The sequence below is a fragment of the Lissotriton vulgaris genome, chromosome 1_1, assembly GCF_964263255.1.
Source record: "Lissotriton vulgaris chromosome 1_1, aLisVul1.2, whole genome shotgun sequence".
In the NCBI taxonomy this organism is placed as follows: Eukaryota; Metazoa; Chordata; class Amphibia; order Caudata; family Salamandridae; genus Lissotriton; species Lissotriton vulgaris.
Genome location: NC_141685.1, coordinates 1,586,882,461 through 1,586,905,871, shown reverse-complemented (window position 1 = coordinate 1,586,905,871; position 23,411 = coordinate 1,586,882,461). Strand labels below are relative to the sequence as shown.

Below are 23,411 nucleotides of genomic sequence, written 5' to 3'. Positions count from 1 at the left end.
CTGAGTTCACGTCCGGTTCCAGGGGGACCGGTATCCTGATACAGAAAAACGCACGTTTCATCCCCTTACTGACTAAGACTGATGACCAGGGCTGCTTCGCGGCCTTGCAGGGGCAATGGGAGGGGAAACTTTTTAATTTGGTCTCAGTATGTATCCCACCGGCATTGCACTCGGTTCACCTCCCAAAATTAGGTGACTTTCTTCTGACTCTCCCCGAGGGTGAGATCATCCTGGGGGGAGACTTTAAAACTAAGTGAGAATTGCTGGGAGGAGGGAAGCCGAGGTTACTGTACGGGACTTCCTATTTGAAGTGCTAATGGGGAGACAGGGGGTGGATGTAATGGTGAGATTGGTGGGGTGCGATCTAGTAAATGAGTATGGGACTAGAGTAGGCTTCTCACAAGAGGTACTTGTAACTCAGACTGTGTTGATTCACGCAAGATCGAAATACTATTCCTAACGTTTGAAGTTAAATGTTATTGTTTACAAAAAAGTAAAATCAAAAACCTCATCCAGCGTCGATACAGATATCTGTGATGCACCTTTCTTTCGCAGCGGCCTTATTTGGATTAATACAAAGACTGATGGTTGCCTGACTATTTTAAAATGCTGCGTTTTGAATTACGAACTGTGTTAGCGGCCGACCCACAGGGTTGTAGCCATTCCGCTGTGTATTATACAGGTGCAATAAAGGTTTTTATAAAAAAAATTTAAAAAGTCAGACTAGCTGACAAGTCATTCAACGAGTGGTTTGAAAGGAGTATGGCTATTCTAAAAAGACAAAACCTTGCACTAAAGTGACAATGAAGAAAATAAAATGTTGCCATGGATAGAGAACGCTGCAAATTCCACATGAGGACTTTTCACAAAGCCTTTCAGAGGCCAAGACAAATTACTCTTCTGCAAACAAAACAGGCAGTAAACCATACACTAATATTTTTAAAATCTTTAAAGAATCAACAGATCTAGAAATCATATGACATCACATTCACCATGAACCAATTCTGTGTAAATAAATTTAACGTTTCTGACAACTAGATCCCAAATATTTGAACAGATATCTTTGACAAACTGGAGCCATCTCCATTCGCCATGATTGTTTGTTCTCTAAGGTGAGTCAAGGTCAAGCGCTCAATAAAAGTTTGAAAAGCTAAAGCTTTGCATCTAGCAGCTTAACCATGTCTTGCAGCCTCACTCATATATGATCTGCAGGCACTAAGCAAAAAACGTAGAAATGTCATTAACTCCTCTCTTCAAGAAAGCATGGTATCCTGCCACTAAAAACCATCATCACTCTTCTACTCAAGACACAGGCAACCAACTAGGGCTTCCTAATTACATATCCATTAGAAACCTGTTTTTACTTGGGAAAGTCAAGGAGACAGTTGTTAAATGCCAACTACAGAACTTTGAGAAGAAGAAACACAGTCTCTGTTACAGACAATCTACATTTCCACAAGGGAGAGGAACAAAAACTTACATCACTGATGTAAGAGAAATATTAATTACTTTTCTTGATGTAATTATCCCACATGATTTAATGGTGGCCGATGATACAGTGGGTCACATAATCATTTTTAGAATATCTGAATAAGTGTGCTGGTGTAAATGGAACAGCTTTGCAATAGTCTGGGACCCCTAACCCAGGTTAACCCCATTGCAATACTCAATTCCAAATGCATTCAGATGACATTCAACTTCACATTCAAATTGGCAAGAATGGAGATAAACTAAACAGTGACATAAAGTCCATAAAAGTCCCCGAGGCACATTAACTACAGATAACTGAAAATGATTTCCAGTTCAACTGCGTGAAAACCAAAAGTTACTGGATACACACAAATTGACAGCATCCCATTAGTTTGGCCCAATGACGTTAAGACTTGCTTCTACCACAGCCTAGCCAATCTTTATTTTGCAAACTAAATCTAAGCAACGGTCATCAAAAGTACCACAGCCAAATCATGACAATCAGAAAGGGCGACCCTACCTCTCCTCCAGTTAAAATACTGTGTTGCACTTAGCAGAGCATTGGTCTTACACAATTTGGTTACAGTAACATAATCCACAAAATAGCGCAAAAAAAGGAAATCAAAAGTCTGAAACTGAAGAGATCATGACACATTGTCACAGCACTCAAAGGACTTTACTGGCTCCTAATAAAGAACAAAATCAGTTCAGACTTTTGCACTCGTACTCCAAATGCACAATAATATCAGCACAACTACCTACAAAAATTAACACTGCGTTACATTCCCAAATGGAACTGTTTGTGGGTTTAAGCAGGGTAATCTTAATTGCATAATCGTAGTTTAAGTGTAAGAGTCAAGGTGGCCAAACTGTCAGAGTTAGGGGGGAAGGGATTCAATTCAGCAATTCACTTCACCCAGTCTGAGGAACCAACCAAATCTGATCATTTAACAAAAAAAAGGCAGAGGAGCCATTGCTAGTAATGCAATGGGACAAACACTTGAACCCTCTGCTTCTTGCCAACGACCACCATCAGCAGCCATCGGGGCTTCCCCTGTAACACTAAGCCACCCATAATGGGTACAGGGTTGATGGGAACAAGGGAGCACCTAGAGAAATCACCTGCTTTCTCCTGCTAGGTGGCCAAGGGGCTTCTTATAAGATTCCCCTGGCCACCAAGTGTGGTGCATGCAAAATGGTGGTGGGGGGAGGGGTACCCCGGTAGGTGTGGGTGGTGTCCAAGAGAGGACCAAATTGTAGCAAAATCCGATGTACATGGAGTTGGCCGACGAGTACTGGGATGGTGTTGTTCTGGGGCGGTTCAAAATAGAGTGCACGCAGTGTTACGACTGCAGCAGCCCAACAAACGTCAGAGTTTGGACTAAATAGTGCATTGTCTATGTAAACAAGAAAACTGCTTTATTTGCATTTCTCCATTTAGCAAAGATAATTCAGCATAATATGTCCTAACCCACTGGGTTTCCAAAATAAACAAAAATATCCAACAAATATACATAATACGATAACATGTTTAAGACCAATGTCAAATATGCATAGCGAATTATCACTCAGACAACGGGCTCTGCAACATATAATCCAATCCCTCCTTATTGTTTACCCAATCAGAGCTCTTTTCTTTCATCACACACATAAACAAAAGCTAAAATATAGAAATTTTGTAAACCAGTGTAGAATGACTACCTACCAATCAATAAAAAAGCGAACCTTACAAAGATGGGCTTTTTCTATGTATTCATACATATCTGAAGTAATCTCTTCCTAGTCCTTCCACTGATAGGCAGGAGAAAATATCACTTGAAAATGGTTTCAATGTATTCTTTTTCACACATAGACCACCTACCTTGAAATGGAATACTTGCTATAGGTAAGGTACATAATGACCAGGCCAGAATCCGTTTCAGGTATTTCAGCATATCCTGCGTGCAGATTGCAAGATGTGAAATGTCTCCTCTACAAATAGGCAATAAGACTTAGATAAAGGTGCTGGGCAAGAAAACCCTACTCTGGGTACCTCAGCACTGGCCTGAGACTGTAGGTGCTATTCCAGAACAAGCCCACAAGGTAAAGAACTTAGAATTCTGGCTGGATTCCAACCTATCAATGACACCAAAGGTGGCCAAAGTAGCCTAGAATGATAAAACAACCCTTCTGAAATAGCTAAAAAACATAATTTGGATGCTGCCTTTCTAAGCCCAAAGGACAGTTATTCCGGCCTTGATGTTATCAAGGCTGGACTATGGCAGCATTCAGTATCTTGGGGCTGATAATGCCTCTATACAACGCCTTCAAGTGGCCCAGAACTCTACCACCAGGCTTCCGTTCCAACTACTGAAACATGCATCATTGTTAGGTCTCCTCCGCGACCTTCATTGGCTCGCAGTAGACAAGTGGATCCAGTTGAAAGCATTATGCTTTATGCATAAAGCCAGATCATAGACTGGTCCGCAGTTCCTTGCACAAACTGATGGTTCCTTACCAGCCCTCCCACGTGCTCGAGCAATCGATCTCTCTACACAGTTCCCTGAGTCATACGTGCTCGGATGGGCCCAAAGCAATGAAATACTGTCCCATGTCCCTGAGAAGTTTCACTTCGCCGACCATCTTTTGCAAGAACTTGACAACCTGGCTGATTTAATTAGTTATTTGACGGTCCTGCCCTACCTGTTGTTAATAGCACTGGAACCCCCTATTTTGGTAGCTATGCTCTTTAGAAGATTTTATAATAATAGCTGCTGACCATTCCTTCATAATGCCCGAATGTTTGCATTTTACTACATTCCAGAGGTGTTGTGTGCAGGTATTGGAGTGATAGTTCCATGACAGATTTCATGATATTCTCATAAATTAGTTTTAGTAATTGTACTCATTAGGACACCTCACAAGAGGTCGGCAGAAATAGACCTCAAAACTTGTTGAGTTATTCCCAAGCTAAACTAAAATTTATTTATAACTGCCAGAAATAAGGACTTGAAGCAAACTTTTTTCAATTAAAAAGTCTTTTTACTCTTTTGCCATATTTCTTCTGGTTAATTTTTTTTGGGGGGAAGAACGAAGCACAACTTCTATGGGGCTAGTATAGTGTTAAAATTAGCAAAAGCAATGTTTCTTTTTACATTAGCTGCCTTAGTCTGGTGTGATTGGAGTTTATCGTGCACGATTTGATACAAATAAGATAGAAGATTAATGAATTGTGCCTTTAACCAGAAGTTACCATGACCAGAAATGGGTGAATTTTGGCCAGTGCAAATGGCTTTGACCTTAAGATGAAAAGTGTTTGCTAATTGTAAGAGCATATTAGCCCTGAAGAACCGACACATGTAATCATTGTTGTCGGCTTCTTTCTTTGTCTTTCCTTTGTAAAAAATTTGATTGATCACAATGATAAATAATTAAAAATTATATTTAGAAGAATGATAAAGAAAGAGCAAAAAATACTTTTTAATTCACTTCAATACCTTATTTCTATCTGTCAATAAACTAATTTGACATATAATGACTTCAAAGTGAACTCATTTATAAAGTTAGTGGTAATAATGAAACTCTGACATGAATCTGGCTCCCCTGGATTCAGGTTGGACATCCTTACAGGGATTACAAATCTCTGGTCCATAAAAATCCTTATTCATAGACCCTGATAAGCAGAGACTTTTTCAATGACTGTGGGGGGCCTTGCGCAATTCACCTGCTTGGGACCACTATGCCTAACATGGAGGTTTCCAGCAGTATCCCTAGTGATTGTTGCCTCATCCTGAAATAGGGCTGGTGGCTGTCATTATGGTATTTTGGCCTTGTTCAAGATAGGCAGCCATGTGAGAGGTTTCCAATGGCGGAGACAACTGAGAACACATGAAAAATGCTTAGCATGAGTGATTAAGCCCTAAAAGTGATCATCAAACAAAATACATCAACAATGATAAGGAATCATTTCAGCCATTAACATGGCTCATATTCATTATGTGGCCCATATAAATTAATACAAGGACACACCACTAATGTGTCTTAAATCTTTTTTGTGTCTATGATTTAAGAATACATTTTCTCATTGAGTTACACACAACAGTAATCATTCAAATCTTACATTTTATGGTATAATAATCAATTTTGATATCCAGTGTTGCTCTATATTTATGTGACACTATATAATCCACTTTGAACGAACACAGTTTTTGATGCAATAGAAAAGAAATACACAATGTTTCTGGAGAATATCATCTTAGCATCCTAATTAGATAATAATTGATATCTACAATAGACATCTACTTGTGTTAGTAACTACTATATCATTGATTTAAATGTGCACTTTATTATGGGAATCTCAACTTCAGTGTTGTCTACTATTGTGAAGTCATGAGGTCATGAGGGTCACGCTCATGTGATAGCAACTCCTAGGATGATTCAGGGTCAAAGGTCATAAAGTGTCACATCTTGAGAAGTCATGAGGTCAAAGGATGTGTGATGTCACTTCCGCTATTCCTGGCATTTTGTGAATCAATGTCCAAGGCATCCTCTGACTAAGGCCCTCATTAAAAGTCCAGTGCAGGATTCTGATTCCCGTGCAAAAACCTGTTTACCTAGGGATCAGAATTACGAGATGTTTGATAATTCTCACTCCCTCACACTTTTCCCTTGATAGATTCCAGCAAGTCATACTTGCCGAAAATTAACTTGGTAAAAGGTCCATAAAAAAAGACAATAACCAGGCATAGACAGAGCTGGGAGTTTGGCAGGGTGGGAGCAGTGTCACATTCTGAACGACCTCCCATGTCCTTAAAGTGCTGTGGATACAATCTGTAGGAAAGATAATGCACTTGCCTGAAAAGACCTCTGTCTACAACACAGTTTTAGTAAAGGGCTAGAATGCAGATACAACGTAAACAAAGGTAAATCTGGGGACCATCATGCAGATCGTGATGACCAGATAGGACATGTGAATTGTATGGATCTTTGGATTCTAATCTACCATCATATTATCTGTTTTTATAATCCCAACTTGAAGAATTTCTCCTAGCTTTAGTTTTTTCAAAGATTTTCTTTGTTTTTTACATTAGTTTTTATTGGTTGTGGCGAGCATCATATCCATTGTTATGTGTTTGCTCATAAATATATTTGCTACCATTATAAGAAGTGTAATACATATTTTATTGACTGACACATCTTTTAGAAGGCAATGCTCACAATAGTCATGCGTTTTAAGTAAATTGCACAAAACTCTGTACATGCTAGTTTTTGAAACTCAGCATAACTTGTTATATGCAAATGTTGTATGTAGTTGCTACAACAATTAGATGACAAAGGCTACCCGCTTTGGCCATGCAATTTATTTGATGTGATTGGTGCTCTGGTTGGTTCAGATGCAGACATTGTTACATACGCACCAGGAACTTACCTGAAGCTGAGAGAGTGAGTCTTTGGGTTCCACATTTGCCACACGGCTGGGCGTCCTAGCAGTCTACACCAAGCTAGTGTTTCTGTAGTGGCAGTGACCCAAAGGGGTTCTTGGCGAAATGCATGGAGCATCCCAGCAGGACCAACCCAATGGTCCTAAAAAGGGAGACGGAGATGCGGAAAAAAATTAAATTATTCTTTTGTTTAGAAACCCCTCACTCACCAACCTGGTTGGTGACATGCTTCATCATCGGGGCCCACCTGGACAGCCGAGTGCCATCCAGGTGTGCTACAACACCTGACTACAGTGGAGCTGGTTATTTTCCACCACAGGTTGAAGCATTTAGACCTTTTTCACCTTCACATAGATACAGTTGGTCATTGTATACAACTGAAGTATCTCATACCGTATTTTAATATTGACAAGTAGCTTCGGAATAAAGAATTTTTCATGAAAGTCATACTTGGAAAAATTTTAACTTCACTATTTTTTGCACTCTATTTCACAAAATAACCAGCTCCACTATAGTCAGTGGTCACAGAGCACCTGGATGGCACTCGGCTGTCCAGGTGGGCAACGATGATGAAGCATGTCACCAACCAGGTTGGTGAGTGAGGGGTTTCTAATCAAAAGAATAATTTTCTTTTTTTCCGCATCTCCCTCTCCCTTTTTAGGACCATTGGGTTAGTCCTGCTGGGATACTTCTTCTGTTGTTTATATATCCAAAGTCTAAGGGACTAGGAGTACCTCCATCCACCCCCTTGGATAACCCCTTACTCTCTCTTTTGTTATTACGAAATGTGTGGAGCGCCAGAGGGCAAATGCTTTGATTGGAGTACACAGCCTTGCATCCGAGGAAAGATGTAAACCCTGGGTTCTTCTTCTTCTTCCTACTCCTTCTTGTTCCTACTCGATCCTATTTGTTGGAAGAAAGGGGTGTGGCTAACCCTTATGAGCAGACCTCTCCGAGATAGTGGTCTGTCCATAGATTACAGCTTGAGATTCCCAATGCAGCATGGAGTTAAATGTTTTGAGTAATAGATATGTTGCAATCCATTAGTCCTTTTTTTTCTTCTTCACATTCATCACCAATCTGCTACTATTTTTGTCCTGGATTTTTGCTCCTCTGCGACCAAATCTCTTTTTTTATTTTCTTCTGATAGTCCCTGTTCAGCTCTTTTCTGTACCTTTATACCACAGAGAGTTTGGCATTTTGCTTATCAACTTCTACATAAATCATCATCTAACTAGGGCTATCCACACAGAGGTGAAAAATTGACAAAGGCTTCTTATCATTCCAAGCACCGTGTTACAGCATTGGATCGGTGAAATACCATCCAAGCCAACCTGAAATTAGCAAAAGTTGCTCCTGGCAAATGTATTTCACTCTCATTGCAGGTTGTTGGAGAGCATAGCTTTGCCCTGACAAAAGCGTGACACTCATTATTGGTCAGAACCAAAATCTTGGCACAAGTGCCACTTACTTATTCCATGCTTAAAGATTTAGCCGCAAATATGGATAAGGTCTTGTCACTTTTCTAAATGAGCATGTGTGTCTGACCTAACTATACACTGGCTAGCACCTGTGTACAGTTAGGTCAGATGTTCCATAGGCAGGGCATTTTTCGTTTCTATAATAACTTTTGTGCTGTTTAACTAATTTACAAAAAAAACTCCCAATAAAAAGTTCAGCCACTTTGGCTCCTTCATGGAAAGTTTTGTGCTGATCTGTCAAACGGGGTCTAGAAGGTGGGGTGCCAAAAGTGCATTTTCCAATTTAATTTCCCATAGGAAACTGTGCTCTCCAATACAGACAAAAACAGTTGAACAGAATTTCAAAGTTAGAACAATTTGCTTATTGGTTTTTGTGATTTGGTGTAAATCCGTTCAGCAGTTTTTGAGAAATTAGCATTTAAGGAGGGTCTTGGGTGTGGCATGATAGGATGAACCCTCAGAAAACGTTTGAGACATCTGGACCATTGATGCTTCTTTACTCCCATGGTACAGTACAGCGGCACCAAAACTAAAAAAATAACCAGACCTGATTGGTTGAGTTTTTAATCTCATCAGTCAATTTGGCACCACAGTAAAGGTGCTGGTACTAAAAGGATCTGATTGGCTGGCCGAAACATTGAAAATAACATTGCAAGTGCCATTACAGGACTCAGGGACAAGTCCTGAAAAATATCAGAAAAGGCCACACCAGGGTGCAGGCTGAGCACACCCTGACCCCAAGGCCCATGTGGGGGCCTATAGGGACTCACCCATGTTTAAATTTAAAAAAATGTTTTTGCTGCCAGTTCAGCAGTACTGCTGCAGGACCCAGCGAGTCTCCTATGAGAGAGATGCTGTGGCAGTACCGAAGGCAGTGCGCATCAGGGGTTGTCCACAGGCAAGTCCATGTGACCAACCCACACTGTGCATGGCGAGGGGCTGTGGGACTATCACCAGAAGAAGGTTTTGCACATGCTTAATTTAGAATATAGTGAAGAAAAACAGAAATTCTGTGAAAAAACCCAAAGGTTAAAGTGACGTTACAGTTAAAAATAACAGATCTTGAGGTACATTAAAAAAATTAAACTAACTTAAAAAAACAAAGGTTAAAGTGAAATTATAATTAGGTGACAGAATGAGACAAGAGATAATGTTTAGAAACCAAAAAACACTGGAATTTGCCAATTACCTTTCTGTCAACTAACTGTAACTTGCTCTGCTCACCTGTAAATAACATCACTCATGGCATCATAGAATAGAATTGCATTACAGCTAATTTAAAAAAAAACCTCAAACCCTAATTCTAAAGGGACGAGCAATCGATCTGGATAAAAATAGGTGTTTGTAGTGAATATGGATTACAACAAATGCAGCAATAGGGTACTTTTGCCCCACATAAATATTTCCAGGTAAAACCTGGCTGCATTTGTCAAGATAAATACTGCACATTTCAAGTTTAACAACTTGAAAGGGGGAAACATGCAAGGTTACCTGATTTCTTCCACTTTGAGGTGCAGGACTCGGAATGGGCAGGTAATACTGTACCCATTAACTACCACAATCTGTGCTATTGGAATTTGCCAGATGTGGCATGACCGACCCACATAGAGAGGCCATGGAATGAGGCCCTAAATGTTTATCATGGGCTGGGGTTAACATAAGTATCACATTTAGAACAACTGAATGAAGAGCAAAAATGTAAATGCTTTTTTTTATTCATAACGAATATTGTATATTTAATTAATTGGAATAACATACCATATTGAATTTTTAACCTGAGTTGGGGTTAGACTTGCAATAAAGGTGTAGTAAGGGGTCATATTTGATTTAACGTAATTTAAAATGATATATTTAATAATGAAATGCATAAGCACATTGGAAAGTGTAACTGTAGATAAGGAACAGATTGCACCAAATTAATAGTAATCTTAATGTCAACTCTAGACTGATGAGGATGCCTCATTGTGGGGATGCCAGAAGTGATTGTGCTGTCAATATGTTATCTTATCTTAACTATCCGATTTCTTAAATAGTCTGTTAATAGCTGAGTGGGTCTCCTTAGAATACGCAAGTGGAGGGGGGTCGAATGAGGGGATTCACGCCAATCGTAATGGTCTTCAAGTATGCCCGATGTCTGTTGGAGTCTTGAATAATAGCATTTCTCTAGAAGGCAGCCTTAGACTGTGTGATGAGCTGTCTGCATTTAGTTTGGAGTTGTTTCCGGCAGCTGGTCATCTTCCAACTCTGTTCAGCTCCACTTCTTTTCTTGCAGTCAATTGGCACTCTTGCTACTGATAAGTGTCTGGATATACCAAGGCGTAAATGGTTTGGTTTCATATCTGTCGTTTTGTCAGAGCCAGGGAGTATGTTGCCATATGGAGGGTGATATTGACTGTCCCCTAAAAGGGTCTTAACATCTTTGCTGGGGTAAGATAGGGCTGGTAGAATATTATGCAGAGGATCTTGTGAAAGATTTGATCATTGTTGTTATCAGTTTGGTTGGCCTCTGTGAGTTAAGGAGTTGTAGGTCCGGTCAAGGGCGATGTCAATGAGGTAGGGCCAGTTTCTCTTACTGAGGGTTGGCAGCTTGGCAAACCGTGTAATATTTGCATTGGACAGTCGGTTGAGGTAGACATCTTTCATGGTCTTTTGAGATTATTGCCTAGTCAGAGGTTGCCACAAGAGATGGTTGGTTGATGGAGGCTGCTATGAAGTGCTCAGACAGATTGGTGCTGAATGCTGGGTTGGGGCCAGGTGGTTGGTAGATGGGATAAAATGTGATTTTGTATGTAGCAGTCAAAAGAAAGTGGCAGGAGAGGAGCTTGAAGTCGCTGGACATCGGTTGCTGTTGGGGTATGCAGATCCACAGAATTTGTAGGATTATCGTGATCCACCATCATGGTTGATTTGATTGGTCCCTGTGCGAAAGAATGTAATACTGAGAGTCCAGGAGTTCAATAATATGAGTGGTAGAACAGCGAGGGGAGAAAAAGGAGTCAGACAAGCACACACTGCAAAACATGCCAACACACTCACCCAGATGCACTTGCACATGGGGTGTTGGGCAGGCAAGCAGTGCATATTTTGAGGAGGGTGAAGAAGGAATAGATGTAGCAACATGGAACCTGATATCTTACAGTAGTGCAAAGGGGGAATAGGGTGGTGCAAAAGCTGCCTAGTGTTGTGTGGCGTTTTAAGCTCAGAGTGAATTTTTCCGATTCATGCTCTTATATAGGTACAATTCACATTGCCCTTATATAGGCATAGAAATCAAGCACTTATTTAGGCATAGCCCATGCTACCCAAATACAGGCATGCCTACTTCCACCCATACCAAACGTCACAACAACTTTTTGGAAAACCAGCTTAAGCAGTCAGAGACTTTCCCTTGCCTGAATATTGATTTGTCCAAGAACTTAGTTACTTTACAAAGAACAACTATTCCCTAGGAGTTCTTTCCTGACGTTCATATGCCCGACTTTACGTCAAATCATGGCCTTCTTAAACACCTTCAAGGCATAAATATACCTTCACTTGCTCTAGCAAGATACAGTGGTTCAAAGCAGTTCGAAGACCTACTTGCCCGACGGAGCTCGCTACAGCAAGTGCAGAAGGAATCCGACTCTCCAGCTGATGCACTGATCAGAAAGCTGCCCTTTTCCTGCCGAGAATCCAGCTCCAGTGTTTCCAGCTCCCCTTGCGGGGTGGTGGGAAATTGAGTCCCGAATCAGAGATACCAGACCTCCTTCATTCTAACAAGGTATGGAGCTGATTAGAACCTAGAGAAACCTTTGGTAGATTCTTGGCAAAAACAACCAAACCTATGCTACACAATACCTACTTCTTCCCTAGTACTAGACTTAGGTTAGGTACACTGGGGTAGGCGTATTTTAGAAGCACCAGTTGAGTATTTTAGTCTATGTTTTTATGTGTGTATTTTTATATTACTTAGAAACCATACAATGCTCTTACAGTATTATTTCATATTACTGTTTAAAGCTGTACGCATTATACTTTGCAGTCTGCATAACGATTGTAGCAGTTCACCTCTCTTGCATGAGAAAGAAGACTGTTCAATAAACCCTTTTTATTGAAAACGCCCGTCTCACTATTTCTCTGAAACTCTGTAGAAACGAAGCATGCACGATTGACTGAGTGAAATACTTATCTATTATTTCCGTGACTCTGGGAGATATATTCGTATTCTTGGGAAACAAAGTTGTCATGTTTATGCGGTTGTCAGAAACGAATTCCTTCTTGTGTATTCGAGAAAGTTTCTAGTGACCTCTGAGTTAGCTGGCACACACACAATTAAGTTTAGTATATTCGATAGAGACCTAGTTGACCTCAGTCCTACGTCAAATCTATAGGATATATTATTCCAAATGCAGAGAGCCTATTGGGAATATAGGAACTACACCACTCTAGGGCTTTAGGAATGCAATCTGTGCATCCAGGCAAAGGTTTCCTCAGGAAGAAGGTTGGAAAGACAAAGAAGGTTTTCAAAAGAATATGGCAGCAGGAAAGTGGGGGTGAAGATGCAAAGAAGTAAAGGGGGCAGAAAGGGAAAGTGAGCCACGCATATAAACACGTCATCAACATACACATACAGTGTATAGGGAGCATGCCGTTAGCAATGCACTTTTTAAAGTGAACAGAGAAGTGGGCAGACTAGGAACACCTATTCCACCCCATTAACAAAAATAAGAGCGGGAGGGAGGTGATCGAGGTCCAAACTTTTGGGGAAACATTTTTTGAAGTGGACAGTGAAAGGAAGACAGCCAATCCAGGCGAAGCACACTGTAGGCAAAACCCCTATGCAAACATGTGACTGAACATGAGTCGTAGTCCCCAATCATCCAAGTCAGACAGCAACGAGTGGCTAATGCACCAAGAGGAGGAAAGAAGAGCACCAAGACCGCGCTGTTTACTTACCAAACTCATCCCAAGGCCAGACCTGCGATTAGCATGAGAGACCTACGGGCCCCACCAGAGCATCATAACCCCTGTCTTGGAAACTCACAAGCCTAATGATATACAACACCTGATGTCTTCTTATAAGTGCCAATCAGAGTACCTGCACCCTCTCAAACTATCCTATGCGCGTGGCCAGTTCTGTCCCCTCCCACATGGAGTGTGGTTCCTTTAGCCATGGCTGGTGGAGGCCTTCAACTTTGTTTGGCTCCAGTTCTGCCCATCTATAAATCCTGCCAATAGTTTTGTCCAAAATGGCAATTAAAGCAAAACCTAAGAAACATTGGCAAAGCCAATGGGTCTGTCCTTGAATAGCTGATGTGGTGGGTATTTTTACTGCAAGTGTATACCAGTAAAAGAAAAGGAAAAAATACCACCAAAATTTGGCAGCCATGTGCGTGCGGTGAAAATGTTAAATAAAAAACATAAGCATTGCATACATCTTTAATTTATCAGTACACATCTTTTCTGCCAGGCAGGTGTACTTATAACAGTTATAGAAACTCTCCTTAGTTTTGATGCGCATCAAAGGAAAATATGATAGTTATTGGGGCACAAAAAAGGTGCTTTAGCCTTTGAATTATTGTAACTTGAAGATATAGCTTAAATACACAAGGATGATGCAAAAATGTGAATGACAGTTTAACAGACCCACTGACATGCAGCCCCTTAATTTAATTATATATGTGTATTTTTTCAGATTTTTTTTTATATAAAGCTGTCAAGACCTCAAAACAGATATTTTCATCTAATAGTGAGAGATGGAGAAACAAAAGGTCAATGGTGGAGCAGATAATGGAGGTGGGAAAGTAAAGATGACCGCAACTGGAAGAATAAGAGTTGGAAACCTAAAGTCAAGGGTTGTTTATATTCCCTCCTGGAGAGGACCTGGCCAGGCAGTTCGGGCTGGACTGTTCCTGCTGGAAGAGGGCGAAGACTAATTTGCATATTGAAGGACTCCGTTGAAAATGGCATAGTGGGCCATAACCGATGGCCTTGAATGTGGTCTTTAGTGCTCACCAGTGGCTGAATGTAATTCATGCATTCCTTCCATCACTGCTGTTTGTTGCAGTCGCAGCCAAGACATGGTCCCGTGCTCACTGTACCATAGGACTCAAGCTGAACCTGAGTGATGTGGCCTAAAAAGGCCACCATCAATTGGAGTTGTTTGATTACACAAATGGAGGTGATCATGTCTCGGGTTTGGGTTGGACTGTTCCTACTGGATTATACCTACACTGAGTTCACATGGCAGGTATCAGTCTAGAGTGGCACAGTGGGTGAAAAAATGGACTGAAATTTGGCCTAGGGTGATTGTCAGTAGCTGAAATTAATTCAAGCATTCTTCTATCACTCTTGTGCGTGTCAGACAATGCCGTAAACGCATTACGGGTGTGGTGAAGGAGCAGAGTGTAGTGGGACACCAAGATGAAGGATGGATACAAGTAATTATAGCATGTTGTTGTTTAAAGCACTGATGCACAGCAAAATATCACTGCCCGGTGCTGGCAGTTAGAACAGACAGGAAACAGCAGCTGAAGTTTTGCTATGAGGAAACCAAAAGACTTGCAAATACAAAAAAGAAAATCATTAAAGTGGAACAGGAAGTGACAATACAGCTAAGTATGGAGAGCTTCATGACATATTTTAATATAATGTGATTATTATCGCAGTTTTGCGTCTTGAAAAATATTTTTTAAGAGCAGCTGCTGCTATAGCCAACGTCAATGATGTACAATTTAATAAACTTGGTAGGATGGACTGCCAAGCTTCAAACTCGTGTTATGCAGATGATGGCAGATGTCAGCAGCTAGTATTTAACTCACTGACGTCTTGCTGGAAAAACACATAATCTACATGCTATCTGAGGTTTGCTTACACGTGGCTATTTGTGAGAGCTAAATTTACAGCACTCACTGAGATATGTGATATTCAGCTAGATGTCATTCTGCTGACACTTCTCAGGTGAGGGTGTTAGCAATTGCAGACTTTAGGCATCTAGCAGGAGAAAGGCTCCTTTCGAAATACTTCAATGTAGGCTTTCAGTGTTTTGAACTGAGTGAAGTCGAAATGGCAGATAGATGTGCAACCTACAGAGATCCTGAGCTTTGAGACATGGTGGTCCACTTAGGTTTTGAAGTCTTTTTAACTGCATTGTATTGCAGTTCATTTTATACGCCACTGTAAACCGCTAACAAGATGCAGAAGAGCATGCATGGATGGGTGGCCGTTACTCTGTAAGAGTAGCTTGTAGTTTGGTTTGATGGGTATTGCTATGCAGGAGAACACGTTCATTTTTGTAGGATAGATTTTGAGGTATAGGGCTAACTTCAATGAGTAGATACAGTTGAGCAAACACAAGGAGATGATGGATGGAGCGCTGAAACTTTTCAGACACTCACCCCCAATCACATATCTGGGTTGAATCCATCATCTAGCTCACTTCGCCACACCAGTTCAGACACAGCTATTTGCAAATCAGTCTTGACCCTGTGCCTCATGGAAACAGTCCAGCCCGAACTGCCAAACCATGTCTACCCTGGGCCAGAAACAAACATCTTGTGACTGGTTTCGTTTTAACAGCCCTCGTCAGCCAGGCTAGCTTGAATCCAGTGGCAAAGTGAGCAAGGCACCAACGTCTGGGCATACCCTGCCAACTTAGGGCGAACAAAGCAAACACAAGGAGATGATGGACAGAGCTCTGAAACTTTTCAGACACTCGCCCCAGTCACAGATCTGGGTTGAATCCATCATCGTTCTTTAGCTCACTTCGCCACCTCAGTTCAGACACAGTGATATGCAAATCAGTCTTGACCCTGTGCCTCATGGGAACAGTGTGGCAGATACAGTTGAGGCAAGATCTGGGAAGGTGAATGCCAGCTGTCAAAAGTGCTCGAAGGAAGAGCTAGGAGTCATTGCTTTAGTAATGGATTGTGATGTTTGAGGTGGACAGCAGGGTGCCTTGATAATACCTGAATAAATTCTATAGTATAAGGGAGAAAACAAAACCTTAAGGAGGTTGTATGTCAGGATATTGTATATATTATGAGATATTGTATATCGCTATCTTGTGATAAATATTGTTTGCAAAAATTTCGTTCTATTAGGTATATATTTATATTATCCACTGATGTTTGTTGATGTTCTTTAGGACACTATATATATGTCAGGCGATATTCTAACAACGATATTAGGGTATCACACTTTTAGTGAATTACAGGAGGTGGAGGGTGCTGGTTGCTTTCATGTGAACAAAATGCTAGAGACACAAAGATGGGAACATTTGGAGGGAAGTGTGGGAGATACCCAGTGCTTAAATTGAGGAGGTGGTTGCAGGGGGGTCCCACCCACACTCATTTTTGGGAACTGGCACTTCTTTTTTCTCAGTAGATTTTGATCTAGAGCAAGAGAAAGAAAAACACAAAAAGGGGAAAGAATAAAAAAGGTGGAAAAACAGTGACAAAGGGAGGAGAACAAACTGCAAGAGTGAGATAAATAGGCAGGGAGTGTCTGGTGGACGATTAAATAGGCCTGAGATGGAATCAAAATAAGCAGCCCTGGTATTCAGTACTTGCATTCATCATTTTATAAATTAAGCTCTGGTACCCATGCAACAGGAGAGAGGGCTGGGGAGGTCCTGGCACTGCACCTATGTCCAGCAACACCAAAAGCAAGAGAAAACATAAATGGCCCACCAGCACAGTCACAAACAGTACATCTAGAAGACAGGATCAGAAGGAAATGAATGAAGAATAATGAACTGAGACTTCTAGGCACATTGTGCCGTTCTGGTGATAGTCGGTAGGATATGGGGAGGGACGCAGGTGTGTATTTTTAGTGGGTTGAACGCTTCTTGCAGAGAGCGTTGCATCATTTGTAGGTCACAATATCCAAGCCCAGGAGCAGTACTGTGTGTCTTTCCAGGGCAGATGAACAGAGCATAATTGAGTTCAATAATAAGAGTTTTTATTTAAGAGTCAAGAAGCAGTTTGGTATGTAATGCTTCTATAATGACCAATAGTGAGTAATACTATTGACCAATTTAACTGCACTATTTTTATCCACCTCTGGAAGGAAAAAAGGCGGAATAAGTCCTGCCCAGATTCACGTTTTAACAAAAAGGGCACAACCCATTAAGTTACTTTACTATAGGGCCACTGGATTGATGTGATTGTACGCCAGTGGCGGTTTTGCAAAATTATAGGTATGCCTCATTTGCCACATAATCCATCATCAGCCGTGTAATCTGCAGATTCTAATAAAAAAAATTCTAGCTCAAACGGTTCAAAATTACTAAAAATGCAGTGGCACTGGTTGCCATGCAGTGGAAGGCCCTTTGCATAGGTTGACTAGTTACTTTTTGTTGCTTATTGCTATATTTGGGAGTTAAGCTTGTACTAATGAGGTGCAGCCAATGCTCAGGCAATGTTAACGAGTTTGAAAATGACAAAGGATGCATTAATACTATCACAAAATATGCTGCAATATGCTGCATGCTTTGCCTTTTGTTGCCGCATAATTTTATTCACCCTGACGCATAATTTGGCCCTCCCTGTTGCATCATTCCAACGGCCCTGCTTACCGTTTACGTTTCCCCACACATATTTGGCAGGTTTTTTGTGAGCGTCACACTATATGCAAGGAGTTCAGTTCTCGCATTCCGTAAAATGAACCGAAAAGAAGGAGAGAGACAAACAGCAACTCAAACAGAGTGATGCCAGCCAAAAATGAATCCACTAGAGTCACGGAGAGACTTGCTCTGCGCAGAGAAGCAGCCCCTGGGCACCTCAAGCGCTATCTAGACAGCTGAGCACACGAGGCATGATTGAGCAGCGATGCTGGATTTAAAAGGCCCTGTCTCGGTCCTTCGCCGAGTACAGAAAGGTTCGAGTGGTCGCCCTTCCTCATAACAATGGCAGCCGCCCCTCGGGCCCGCACACACCCCCTCCTGAGCAGGGGAACGGAAACTCCTAATGAGATTAGTTGGTGTGCGCAGACATTACTTAGCCATGACTAAACCTGCTCCCTTCCTGCGGCCAATGGAAAATTCAAGACAACTCTGTTCTGTGCCTCCCGGCCGCACCGGCACCTCGAACGCTGACACCCTGCTCCAAAAACAACTCTCCATTTTTCTGCCTTTTTGGCTGATGGTGGCCAGGGATGGAAAAAAAAAAGAGAAACCCGAATAACTACAAAGAAAATTGTACTCCGTAAGCGCATGAACCTGAGAAGGAGGAAACCACAGGCCCTCTTTGTGCGCACCAGTGAGTCATTTTCAAGATGTTGTCTGCTGCCAGTTTCAAACCGGAAGCGCATGGCAATTAGCCTTGCTGTTTCCAGACAAGCTAGAAACTCGCCCCAAACTCCCTTTAAAAGCCGCCGCTGCTGCCCCGCTCGCTGTAAACACGTTATCTTCTATAACCAACGTCCACAGTGATGTGTACTGTGTCAACACTGATGGTCCATACTGGACACTGTCTGATTTAACAACATTCATTCAGGGCCGGGCAAACGCAAGATGCGCCCTGCATTTCGGCCTCGCAGTTACTTGTGGTTAAAACAGCAGGAAATGTAAACTGAATCCGGTGCCGGCTTCTCTTATGTTGGGTTGTGTTCGGTATGTTGAAGTGGCATATTGTGTGACATTTTGTTATGCTGTATTAAACTATGCTGGGCTATGTTAAGTTACTTAAACTATACCCTGCTTTGTTATGGTATGCCGAGTCATTTCTTAGGTTGTTGTGTTGTGACGTGTCACATTAACCTATGTTATTTTAAGTCACAGTGTGCTACACTGGATTGTGTTGTGGTATGTTATTTTGTTGGGCTTCGTTGACTTATGATATGCTTTGCTTTGTTTTGCTATTTTGCTGTGCTATGCTTGCTAGGATGAGTTTTCATATTTCGAATATTCAAAATCTTTGAATACACGGTGAATTACTCACTCTTATTACAGAGTACTGGGTCTAAACCGAGGTAACCCTTTACTTCTTCATGTGTTGACACGTTTCGTTTCTTTAGTTCTTAGAAACAGAGTTGATGCAACAGCATGCACCCTACTACTTATAAAATGTACAAATACGAAACCAAGATCTGTTTTATAAACAGTTTAGCTATACGGTTTTTAATCAGGAAGTTGCACATCAAGTCTAATACTAAAGTGATACATTAGAGACTCCTACACAACCTGTAGTATTATAATTATACACCAGAAAGACTTACACAAGGTCAAGTCTCACATTTAGGCATCAAGAAGTGTCACACAAAGTGTAATTCGACAGCAATACACCAGGAAGACTTACACTTTATGTAATCTTATAGTTATGTACAAGAAACCCATAGTTAAACATCAGGAAGTGTTACACATATTGTAGATTTATAATTAGTTACTAGTAAAACCTAGACAGAGAATAACATTGTAGGTATACGCCAGGAATTGCTATAACTTTGTAGTCTTATACACCAGTAAACCATATACGAATAAAAAAATTAAAGCATACACCCAGAAGTTTTACAAAAAAGGGGAATGTTATAGTTTTATGCCAGGAAGACTTACACATAGTATAGGCTTATAGTAATGCATAAGACATCCCTGCTTAAAGTGCATTTTAATATTTGTGCATCAATAAGTCTAACACGAAGCATAGTTTTATAATTGTGCATCAGTAAGTCTTACACAGAGTGTAGCCTTCAGTTATACATCAGGAAGTGTTACAGAAAGTGTGGCTTTATAATTATGCATCAGTAAGTGTAGTCTTATATATATATATATTTGGAAATATCACACAAGGCAATATAGCGCTACACAAATCTCGTTCAACACAGCATAAAATAACATAACATCACATGTGTGTAACTTTATAGCTACATCCCAAGATGACTTGCACACACTTTAGCCTTACAGTTGTGCACCAGTAAGTCTTACAGAAGAAGTAGTGTTACAGTTATACACCATGAAGAATTACACAATGTGTAGCCTTATACGCCAGGTGGTATTAGCAAAGATCAGTTTTATAGTTCTGCATCAGTAATCTTACAGAGTGCAGTTTTGCATCAGTAAGTCGTGCACAAAATGTAGCCTGTAGTTATACACCAGGACAGCCTTACACACAGTGTACCTGATAGTTATACATCTGAGACTCTTACACAAAGCATTATCTAGTTTCACATTGCATCAGTAATCTCACACAGGGTGCAGTTGTCCATCAGTAAGGCTTTACACGCAATGTAGCCTGTAGTTATTCACCAGGACAGCCACACACAATGTAGCCTGTAGTTATTCACCAGGACAGCCACACACAAGGTAGCCTGTAGTTATTCACCAGGACAGCCACACACAGTTAGTGTACCTGATAGTTATTCATCTGAGACTCTTACACAAAGCATTATCTAGTTACACATTGCATCAGTAATCTCACACAGGGTGCAGTTGTCCATCAGTAAGGCTTTACACGCAATGTAGCCTGTAGTTATTCACCAGGACAGCCACACAGTGTACCTGATAGTTATACATCTGAGACTCTTACACAAAGTATTATCTAGTTACACATTGCATCAGTAATCTCACACAGGGTGCAGTTGTCCATCAGTAAGGCTTTACACGCAATGTAGCCTGTAGTTATTCACCAGGACAGCCTTACACACAGTGTACCTGATAGTTATTCATCTGAGACTCTGACACAAAGCATTGTCTAGTTACACATTGCATCAGTAATCTCACACAGGGTGCAGTTGCCCATCAGTAAGTCTTTACACACAATGTAGCCTGTAGTTATTCACCAGGACAGCCACACACAGTGTACCTGATAGTTATTCTTCTGAGACTCTGACACAAAGCATTATCTAGTTACACATTGCAACAGTAATCTCACACAGGGTGCAGTTGTCCATCAGTAAGTCTTTACACACAATGTAGACTGTAGTTATTCACCAGGACAGCCCCACACAGTGTACCTGATAGTTATTCATCTGAGACTCTGACACAAAGCATTATCTAGTTACGCATTGCATCAGTAATCTCACACAGGGTGCAGTTGTCCATCAGTAAGTCTTTACACACAATGCAGACTGTAGGTACACATCATTACAGCCGCACTCAAAGTGTACCCGGTGATTACACTTATGACATTCTTATTGAACGCATAATATAGTTTCACATCAGAAAGTCCCACACAGACTTTATACTTGCTATCATAAATCATCAAGTTTCGCACGCAGTTTTCCTGTAGAGTTATGCATGACAAAAGTCTTGAACAAAGTTTAGCCCTACAGTTCTACATCACAAAGGGTCGCACAAAGTGATAGCGTCTCGTATTAATTCACCCAGTCGTGCACCAAGTCTAGCCATAAAGCTGTAAGGGAGTGTTGCACGAAGTGCGACCTTCTAGTTGTAAATGCTACAGACTTGCACGTGGAATAGTTACACGGGCAGTTTTCCAATTGCAGTGTGCTGAGCTCACACATATACTGCCTCTCGTTACCGAGGGATGCCCGTTAGCCGCCGAGCACACACAGCATCCGCTCTGCAAACACACACACACACACATCTGTACATCGGGAACCAGGTTATTTGGTCCCCCACGCACACCTTGTACATACCCAGACGTCCGATACACTTTAAAAGTTTCTTCTTGCTTTATTTCTTAATATTCTACAGGTAAAATCCACTCCGTTCCCATGCTGACAGGCGCCTGCAAACGTTGCTGCTGCTCTTGTAATGAGATTCTGGTTTTTTTTCTTCTTTTTTTGCTGTAACTGTGTGCGCGAGAGGGAGCAGGAAGTTGGAGTAGTCAGACAGAGAGCCGGCTCACTTCCTTTACTGCATTATTCCCTAGGCGGTTTGCAGTCTGTGTAAACAGGCTTTTCCTCCTCGCTCTCTCTCTCTGGCCGCTGATGTTCAGCATCACTGTAATCCTAGACACACAGGGGCGCGCGCGCGCACTCACACACACACACAGAGAGCAGGAAGTGAACAGTAACCACACACAGCACTCACCGGCAGCCGCAGCAGCCCCATCTGTCATAGACGTCAGCCTCTTCCTGCCACACACCCGTGGGGTGGAGCTCTGCCATCCTGCGTGCACAGATCACAACAGCCCTTAAGAACACAAGGTGTGACCTTTGTCAGCCAGCAAGGGCTCGCCTGAAGGCCTCAAACATCAAAACCCTTAAAACTCCTTACTGCAACCGGCCATCACAACATGGTCATATCATTACCAAACGTTACCGCATGAAAAAATATAATTTTAGTGAAAACAGGAAGTGAGTATTTTAAACTACCAATGCACAGATTTACTAACGCATTGCGTTAGCGTGATGGAAAGAGGATTGGATTTTGTAAAAGCGACCACAAATTGTGCCCTGATATTTGCAAATGATTTTGCAAACTGACCTATGTATAATAGGTCTGTTCATGTAACTGGGAATCACAGGGATGGTCAGGTAATGACATACATAAATAATATTCATTAACCAGGTCGCAATTTGCGTTCCCCTCTGTTGGACATATATGGTAGCCTTCAAGGGGCAGCAAGACCTTCATCCCTGTGATTGCATTTCAAAAGGGAAACCTTTTTTTTAAGCATACCAATTTCTTTAAAGGAAACAAGACTGTTTAAAAACAAAAAACAAAAAGGTTTCCATTTTTTAAAATCGTCAGAGAAAGTTGGCAGTGCTCTTCTGGACAACTGCCTACTTCCCTCAATGTCTCCACCCTGATTCCCAAAGGGGAAGGAGCAGAAAGAGGACCTGTTCCCGTTTGTGCATGGTCAGTGACGGCTACCGCCCCCCTCCCTGTGGACCCACATCAGCCAGAACACATTGACACGGAACATGATTGTCTTTGGAAGGCGGGGGATCGCAAGACCTCCCGGCCGTATTTATTAAGATACAAAATAATAACATTTTTAAACAAAAGATACAATTTTATGCAAAAATATTCAGGAACATTAGATACAATCATATCAACAAGTATGATAGGCTAACCTTAACAAGATTCTAATAGAGCTTGTTTCCTAACCGAATCTAACATCCTCCTCTGAAAATTTTTGCATACTAACAATTCTGG

At 41.4% G+C, this 23,411-nt stretch overlaps 1 protein-coding gene across 2 annotated transcripts in view; it reads right to left on the bottom strand.

The window, feature by feature from the left end:
- Nucleotides 1-22,260, bottom strand: part of ELK3 (ETS transcription factor ELK3) — a 128,936-nt gene extending 106,676 nt beyond the window's left edge. Inside the window, exon 1 of one of the 2 annotated variants that reach the window (XM_086918146.1) lies at nt 21,944-22,260. The gene's annotated coding sequence lies outside the window, so the exon portion shown is untranslated. The remainder of the gene's footprint in view (nt 1-21,943) is intronic. The other variant, XM_086918141.1, reaches the window with a different exon arrangement.
- Nucleotides 22,261-23,411: the final 1,151 nt, after the last annotated feature.